This window comes from Aphelocoma coerulescens, chromosome 13 (assembly GCF_041296385.1).
Source record: "Aphelocoma coerulescens isolate FSJ_1873_10779 chromosome 13, UR_Acoe_1.0, whole genome shotgun sequence".
In the NCBI taxonomy this organism is placed as follows: domain Eukaryota; kingdom Metazoa; phylum Chordata; class Aves; order Passeriformes; family Corvidae; genus Aphelocoma; species Aphelocoma coerulescens.
In genome coordinates, this window is record NC_091027.1 from 10,354,525 (window position 1) to 10,364,133 (window position 9,609).

Consider the following 9,609-nt stretch of genomic DNA (forward strand, 5'->3'; position numbering starts at 1 on the left):
TACAGGAGACACAATAATTAAAAGAATTTATCTCCTCTTCCAAGAATCCTGCCTACCACAGCAGAAAAACATTCCTAATAAAATAATCTGAATGAAATGGGAAGGAAAGGGAAAGCTGTATGTGCTCAGTGTTACTCCACAGTGATTGCCATTTTTCAGGGTGAAAGTGAGCTTTGCTAGCCTGAACACCAGAAACTCAGGCTGAAACTCTGGGTTAAAATGAATTCATAAAGCAACTTGAATTAGGGGCTGACTCTGGCATTTCCACTATGTAGGACACTGTGTCACTGTGTTTTTCCTCTCTCTGCATGTATTTGTGCCCTTTTATTTTTCCTGTAATTGTAAGGAGAGGCTTTCTCTCTATTTTCCCCTCAATTCATAGAGATCATGTAATTTATCCCAGGCTCCATAAAGGCACTTTTTCGTGCTTGCCAACCCTATAATGATGGTTTCTGTTATGCAGGAGCTACTTTCTATCTGCTGCTATATTCTACTGCTCATGGAAAGATTGATGCTGTTCATTTTTCTGCCACACACCACCATAAGGAGAAGCAATGGAAGGGGTTTCTTCCTGAGACACAGCTCCTGATTTCTTAATAGGAGACCAATAAATACAATGTCTTCCAGGCATTAAGAGAAAGGGAAGAGAAAGCCAGAGCAGCATCCTTTTACTCCATCTGTTAGTGTGTCTTCTAGTTCTGAATTCACCTGCACAAAGGGCTGAGCTGTGTCTTTGTGTGCACAAACAATAAGTGCAGATAATTCTGTTAACTTTAGCTTTTCTTTTTTTCTTTTTTTGATTCTTTTTTTTTTTTTTTGGCATTTGGCATACTTTGTCTGAAATCTTACTGAAATCTGGAAAGTTAAGCCTCTGTTCTTGGTTATTCCATTGTAGTCTTGTATAGAGTAAATTAAAATAAAATCAGTTTATAGTGTCTGGCTGGAGCAGCAGCATTGAAAGAGTGTGATCCTGGAATGACTGGTGTGCAGTTCTAGAAGGTTGCTAGAGAGGGCTGTAAATTATGTCGTGTGTGGGTCATCAATTATATAGATAAAACTGTGAAGGAGAGTGGTTTGTCAGAAAAGATAAGAAAAGAGGGACTGAACCTAGATATATTTTCTGTGCTGATAATCTGGTCGTTTTGAGAAGTCAGAGGAGTCACTTGTAGAAGCCACTTAATAAATTTAATGACTATTGGAAGGGACAGGATAAAAAAAAAGAGCAAGGATAAAATGTTAACTGTGCTTGCAATTGCAAAATCAGTGCCACTTATTCTTTAAGTTTGCTAATGACTGTAGGTGTTGTCTGGATGTAAAGCATGGGTTGAAGAGATGTGGTTCCCCTCCTCTGACAGAAGGGGAAGGGGCCCTGTTTCAGGGATTTTGGCAGGGGTTTGGGTGTCACTCAAGAGCTCCCAGGCTCATCTGGTGTCGTCTCAAGTGATTACACTGAAGATGTGACAAGATCAAGCACTTTCTCCCCAGGGTTACGTGTGCTTTCAGATGTGAAAGAGCCCAAGAAAAATAGGGACATTTTTATCATTTTTCCTCTCTGTTCCAAATGGAAATAGGAAGGAAGAAGAGGAAGGCAATTTACACATCCAAAAAAATATGCAGAAACCTTTTTAACTATTGAAGTGAGCTTGGTCTAGACTTATTGACGTTTCTCCTCCTCCCCCCTTACCCAGATGTTAATTTTATCCTGTGCCCCTTCACAATGGGGAAGTGTGGTGTATAGCCTTCAATCCTCAAATGCAGCTGCAAAGAGAGGGAAGAACAAATCCCTCCTTTCACCTTGTTGTTTCACTGGGATTTTTCTAGAGCAGGTGACAGAATGACTTCCCATGTGTCAATGACAGAAAGTCCTCAGAGCTATATTAGGGAAGGGCCCTGGGCAGGGAATGGATGACGAATTTATACAAACCCTACTTTTGCTAATACCCTTGAGAGCGCTTCTGCAAGTGACCTAAACCACTCATTCGCCACACAGGGGGTTTTCCATCACTAAATTGCTCTATGGCTTTTGGTGAGGTGAAAGTTCTTCAGGAAAAGATTAAAGGGGATATCCCCTCCATAAAAAGAACAGGAATTGGAAGGAGGAAATGGGGAAGGCTGAAATGCGCAGTTGCTTTTTAGATTTAGTAGGCTGCCTATCCAGTCGTTTAATGGTCCCATTTCTGCTGGAAATAAATGGTGAAACTCAAAGCCCTTGAATGGATTTCATGGGGTGTTTCACCAAGGCCCTCTGCCTTAAAATTAAACAAGCTCCTTCCAAAACCAACCTAATAATAGATGTTATTAATGCACTTTGTGGCTTTATTTGCCAAAAGATGGCAATATTCAAACATAGAAAATTTTACAAAGAGTGAAAACTAGAGGTTGCCACTGCACTTTGACCACTGCCACCTCTGCTCTGTCCTGGAGGGAGGACACTGTCATCATCCAGGGATGAATTGCATCATCACCAGGGTGCTCTCTGAAGCAATTCAACATACAGAGCTTTGCCAGCTCCCACGTCTAAGGGAAGAAGTCCATGGGCAGTTTTTCATTGACAGCAAATGTGTTTGAGAAAATTCACTTCTGCTACAAATCTGCATGACTCTGGTGAAATTATATCAAGTTACATCCTCAGTCAATTTGGGCTATTATTTGATTTTATAAATTGTATCAAGACAGTATTTTTTTTAAATTAAACCCGAGCATTTCCCTTCTCTGTACCTTATTGCTGACAGAAGGCTCTCACACAACAAAGTTTACCTTTCATTTGTTCCTGTGTAATAACCCATTAGGTCTGCTGAGAAATACCACGTTTCTTATGCAATGTCAACACCTACTTCCATTTACTCTTTCTCTTCAGAAAACACGGCATGAATCCCAGATGCTGCAGCATGCTGGTGTCCTTGACCCACTGGAGTGCTACAAGAAAGTCATTAAAGGGAACAAATTGATGAGTTTTTAAGGCTGGTAAAACATACAGCTTTTTGCTTTCTTTGTCTCTGTTGCAGTGGTGAAGTTCATTAGGCAAAGGGAGGTTGAAGGATTACCAGGTGGGTCACAGACTCTCTGTTGGTACTTCCCAAGGGCAGGAAGTCTGAATAAGTTTAGGAATGCTTAGTTTCATATATTAAATTTACTTTTTATATTTTGAATCAAAGAGACTTCAGAGATTTCCTCTGTTACTAAATAAGTTTCTCTGTTGGGAGAGAAGATAGGCAAGGTTAAACAGGAAGATCTCATCTAACATTTTTATCTAGGATGTTTACCAACTGAATCTGCCAGCAATTTGTTTTCATCTTTAACTCCTATCTTCAGATAAAAATCCACAGTATTTTTTGTGGAATGTATCAAAGTCATGAGATGCATTTCAGATACTTGAATAATTCAGGTACTGATGCATGCTACAGCTCATATTTCCCTGATATAGTAACACAGACATTATGCTCAGAGTTTTAAATTTTTTATTCCCGTGTGTTAATAAAACAATGATTCTGAAAAACTCTTTCAGTCTCCTTTAGTGAAATCTCCAGTACTCTTCAAGGTTTTCACAGTAATCCTCTGCCAATGTCTGCAAATAAATCCAATGCAAACACATGTTTTGGGGATTTCTTTAAAGAGATACTCTTGCCTCAAGTAAGACTGATGACTGCTACAAGATAAATTCCAGAAGTCACAAAACACAGAATTAATGTTTCTGGTTTTGGTATCTTCCTTTATTTCATTTTTTTGCTAAATAAAGAAATAGAGCAGGGGCTCAAAAACACCCAGCTATTTTGAACTTTGAAATTGCTGTACGAGATCTGGGGAATCTTATTGGACCCCCAAAAAAGCATGAAATCCCCTTATGTCCTTCCCATCACAAGGGTTCTCAAAATAACCACAAAAGCTGTAATAAGTGTTCATTTTTTTAATGTGCTGAAGTGGATTTATGCTTTTCAGATTTCTTTCTAGCAGGTCCTTTAGACTGCTGTTGCTCTGGCTTGATGGTGCTTAGCTGAACAAGCAGATTGGAGTGGAGGGGACTGGGTGAGCTGCTGCCAGGAGGACATCAGGAAGATAGCAGTGGGAAGATATGAGCCTCCTTGTAAAAAGGGGAGCTGCAGAGGTGGGAGGGTATCTCAGGGGCTCATATTGGAACTGAAATAATTTGGAGAAGTTATTGAATGAGGGAAAAGAAGGTTAGTTTTGACTTTGTCTTAGGTTGGAGTGGTTTGTTGGAGAACTACAATATGCCATGCTGGGAAGCTTGGGAAGTGGAGCAGCGGGAGCAATTTCTGAAGGCAGAGGAGTTACAGTGAGCCCTGGGGATTTTTATATAGTAAGAGGCTGCATGAATCAAATAAGCCCCGAGAACTGCCAAATACCAGGTAACAGTGAACAAAACTCACAGGTGTGGACTCAGAGACGAGGGAAACCAGGGGCTGGGGGTACAGCTGGAAGGTTGCCCCCTTCATCTGGGGGTTACATCTGGGAAGTTGCTTGCTTTATCTAGGGGCTATGGGTGGAGCAGTATTACTGCTGGTGGTGGGGTCAGTGGCTCTGACCCAGGAAGAGGTGACTGGTCTGGAGAGATGGTCCCGAAAGGGATCGCCTTCCCAAGGCCCGGTGTCTTCCCTCAGCTGCTGGCAGAGGGGCCCTTGAAGAGGTTATCAGCTCTTTAGTGATTCCAGCTCAGCTCTGCAGGGCAGCCTCCAGGCCAAACCAGACCAGAGAGAGACGAGAAGGCCCATGTGGCTGGTTCCGCACAAAGGTAGCTTTATTGTTGGTCCCCTCCAGTGAAGGGGAAAGCCAGGGACGAGCTCTCCCTCCCCGCAGAGCCAGGGGGCTTCCTTTTATAGGGATACAGGGGATCAGTGGGGGACCAATGGGTTACAGAGGGTCTGGGACAGACCAATGGGTTACAGAAAGATCTGCATAGTGTCTCCCAAAGGATTGTGGGTCCACTTTTCCTTGCCATGACCCAAGAAGTGGTTGCCTTTTCAGGGAGTCCTGCTGGGCGATTGCGAAATCTCTTGTCTCAGCAGAGATTCCTCCAGGGCAAGGGCTGGGCATATCCCACAGAGCAGGATGCTGTGGGAACTCATTTCTGCCTTGCCATGCTGGTGGCAGGAGCAGTGTGGTCAGTTCTCCTTCGTGGCTGTATCTTGCGTGTTCTTGTCCCACAAAGAGCACATGCAGCTCCGGGCAAAGACTTGCTGTTTGTTTGGGTGAGATGTGTTGTTGAGACTTTGGAGGTGGATTGTGGGCAGTTGACTCTGCAGAATGCTCCCTCTTGCATGTTAGAGATGTCCTATTGCAACCCCCTAACTCTGCAGAAATGTGGCACTTCTGACCCTGACCTCCTGCCATGTGTGCACCGAGAGGGTCTTGGAGCTCAGTGAGAACTGAGATAACAAGTGATTTGCCAGAAAAGTCATGGAACGAGAATGGAGACTCTCAGTTGCAAATATTTTGCATAGTGAATTAATACTGCAGGTTTGTCTATTATAAAACTACTCTAACTACAGCCATAGAGAAGAGCACTGTTATAGCTGACCAACAGATATTAACCTGACTGAACACTGATCAAAGGGGGTTTAAGCTTTGGTGGATAAACTAAAGCAGTTTGTGTGTAGGCACTTGACTGAGCAACATTTGGGTACCTTACTTAGGTTAACTTAACAGGTGTTTGAGGAGGGTGACCTGTGCAACTTGCTCCAAAGTCACTCCATAAGTCAGCCAGGAAATTCAGAGCAGACCCCAGGAGTCTTCTCCACTTGGCCCGAGCAATGTCATTTACACCCTGTTTGGGATTTGTTCTAAATTAAGTGCAAGAAATTTTATATTTATATTGTACCATTTATGTTTTCAATATGATTTAAAAGCTAGAATGTTATTTCCACTGAAGATTGGGGTTGAAAAGTCCCTTGAGCACTTAAGCAGTTAACTTTCAACAAAATTTATGTCCTGAAGAAGTATCAAATTGCGTCAATTTAATTCCCAGGTCACTGGATTTCTCCTGGTTCAACCAAAGTAGCACAGGGTGTGTTTATAGAATTTTCTCTAGTTCATTTGTTCATTAGTTTATTTTGGATTTGAGCCTGCAAAAATCCCTGTGGAACACAAACTTGGATTCCACAGTTTTCTATATTAAAATTCTGCTCTTTTTAGGACAGGTAAAATGAAGCCATTAATCACGTACCTTAGGACACATCAGTAAATGTAATATTTAATATGCACATCTTCCTATGCAATTACATTGAAAATTATGTGTACTTAAAGACCCTCATAAAACTGGTGGAGGAGAGAGTTGCTTCATGCCAGTAGGACATGGGAGGACATAAATACTTTGAAGTGAAATCCCGAACAGACTACAGATGTAGTGCAATGGGCTTATTTCCCTGGAGGACCAGTGGCCATTAACCTGAATTGCAGAGTTTGTTCTGTACTCCCCAGAGCTGCTGTATTAATGCACCTTTCGGGTTACCCCCTCAGGTACTCCTAGTGCTGACTGGGAGGTGCAGAACTTGTCCTTCAGCTGCTTAATGCTGTTTAAACAGTTGCTTCAGGCACAGCACATTAAAGTGCTCATCTAGGACAAGAGGTAATGGCTTCACACTGACAGAGGGCAGGTTCAGGTTGGGTATTGGGAAGAAATCTGTACTGTAAGGGGGCACTCTGGTTGCCCCAAGTCACTATCCCAGGTTGCTCCAAGGCCTGTCCAACCTGGCCTTGAACACCTCCTGGGATGGGGTAGCCACAGCTTCTTGGGGCAACCAGAGTGCCCCCTTACAGTACAGGAAGGTGTCCCTGCCCATGGCAGGAGTTTGGAATGAGATAATCTTTGAGGTCCCTTTCAAACCAAACAATCCTGTGACTCAATTTATAAAGCACCATCACACATACAGACACACATTAATTTATCTCCTCTTTCTTTCTACTGGCTCCATTTTCCAAGTCATCCTCTGAGTGGACCAAGGATAGTAAAGGATGTGAGTTTCAGAAACTTGTATAAATGGACATTTGAAAGCCTGCTGGGATTTTTTTCTTCTCCTCACACTTGGTACTTTATTTTTTCTCCTTCTTCCACATTAACAGAAATATTAGAGAAAGAAATAACACTCACTCATCATTACCACATACAACCTGCCTGGGTATGTCCCTCACATTGTAGGACATATAAGCATATAAGGAAATGAAAACCTGCTTGGACTGTGGTAATTTCCAGTGGGCAGTGATGCATTTCAGCCAGCCCTAATAAGGGTCTGGACCCTGGTGGTATCTCATTGCTACTTTTCCTGTCAATAGGAAACTTGGAGAGTTCTAACTTAAACCAAGCTATCTTCTTTTTTCCTAACAAATTCAAAAATCTACAGTCATATTTCAGTAAGGAAAGCATTTTAGGTTAAAGTTAAAGGAGAAAGCTTTTCAATCCTCTCACTTTCTGTCTTTAATTTCACCATATGCAAAGAAAAGGAGTATTTTAATGATCCTCTAAATAGGAAAACAATTGTATTGCTTGTTTTTCCACCCCTCTTTAAATCTAACTCTTTTTTTAACATTCATATATTGAAAAAAACCCAATAGAACTATGTAATATCTGTTATTTTTGGAAAGTACATCTTGTTTGGCGGGTGTGTGTAAAAACTTTGATTTTGTGGAAGGTGTAAAGATTTCTTTCTCTGCCTGGGTAGGCTGATGCTCTACACCCACCTGAACATCGGTCAAGTGGCTGTGGTGAGGGGAGGAGGCAGCTGTATTCTGCTTGGCTTTGGGAATAAAACCCACTTCCCTGGGTGCCTCCCAGTTGTTTAGTATTTGAGGTTTTCTCCACAGGGCTCTGATTTCTCAGTGTTACTCTTAGTCCTTAAGTAACTCTTAGTGCATTTTCAACTCTGCTACCTTATTTTCCACATACTAATGAAACTTGGGCTGTTTGTCAGAGTTCCCTAATCAAACTTAATAACGTTTGTATGTTTAATGAGTAGTACTGCCAGTCTTAACTGTTGAGTATGGCTGGATGATGAAAACATTAAACTTTCTGAGTAAGGTATGTACAAATCAAAGCTGTGCTTCAGTGTGGTACAATTAAATCCAAGTGGTCTATAGTTTTCCCAGAAAACAATAAACTTCTCTTAGTTTTTCAATGTGCACCTCGAACAGAGAAAGTTGAAGCAACCAAACACTAATCGCAGTCAAGGAACTGGCTTTAAAATTCATGATCAGCATTGTACAGAGAGCTGTAAACCATGGTAGATGATTGGAAGGTGGAGGTTTAATGCAAATGGAGGGTCTGATTTCTGTGACCATCTTATGGTTTCTTTTGTGCCATTTCAGACCAAATCCCACTATCCCCTAATTTTACCTGTTTCATAACCTGCCACAAAATTTTTGAACTTGAGATTCTCCAGCTGGTCCTGACCTGGCATCCCAGCTGTGGTGGCTGTGGTTGGGTGCCTGACCTGGACTGCTGTCCTGGTGTGGCCAGGAGAGCCAGAACTTTAAAAGATGACATGGCACCATTCCTGAGAAATTCCAGAAAGAACAGATGAAAACAGAGGTGAAAGGCAGTTCAGGAAAGCTGAAAGGAAAGGATCAGGAATCTCCCCCTGTTTGACTAGTTTGAAAAGAAGGGAGGGAGGATTTAAGGGATTTAAAATCACATACTTCAAAACAGGAAAGGCAATCAAGATTAATATCATAAACAAAACCCAGAGAACATCATTGACTATGGAAGGGATCCAGCTCTTGAGTCCCCAAGAGGATGCTGCTGAAGAGGCGGAAAAAAGATTGGAGAACCAATCATCCCCTTCTACACGAAGGTTGTCTATGTGGGCGTGCAATTCTTCGATCTTTGAGTGAATTGATTTAATTTTTGACAACAAATCCATGAAACACAGCCCCTCAAACTCATCGCAGCCATGACCATGAGCCAGAAGAAGGAAATCGATGGCCGCCCAGTTTTGTAACATCGCCTGCCTCATCTTCTCTTCCTCGGACAGAAGTTGGCTAAGGGCAGAGAACGCTCAAGCATTTTTCTCTAGCCAACATGAAATTTGCTCTGATTCACCAAGGATTTTAGCTGCCGCCACCCATGGTAGAAAGATGGACATGACAACTCTTTTAGAATGGGGCCAATTAGTGATTGAATCATTGCAGTCTTCTGGAATTTTATGGATTGAGCGTTTAGCCCTGTTTTCGTTGACTGAATTAGCCGAATCATGCCATTTCAAAAACTGAGCCCTGTCTGGGGTTAAAGTGGTTAACCGTCCCAGAGTACAGGATCTTCCTGTCATGAAGGATGGGATTCCGTTCCACGCCTGGTCTCCACAGATAAGAAATACTCCGACCAACAGCCACTTAGAATGCCCGATGGAGCTGGAAGTGGATAGAGTAGTTTCGTGGCACCAACTTTCGGACTTAAAAATTTTAGCAAGAGGGTTGACCAAATATTGATGACTCTCCCTATAGTAGGAGTTAAAACAGTAGGTTGCCCCAGCGGACCCCTGTAGGTGTAATTCTTGGGGTTCTTGGGTTGCCACAGGAAGATTTCACATCCACCAGTCCCAGCAGTTGGGCTGGAGTATATGAGTGTCATGGGTATAGGCTACAATTTCCTGGGCCTGGAAGGCA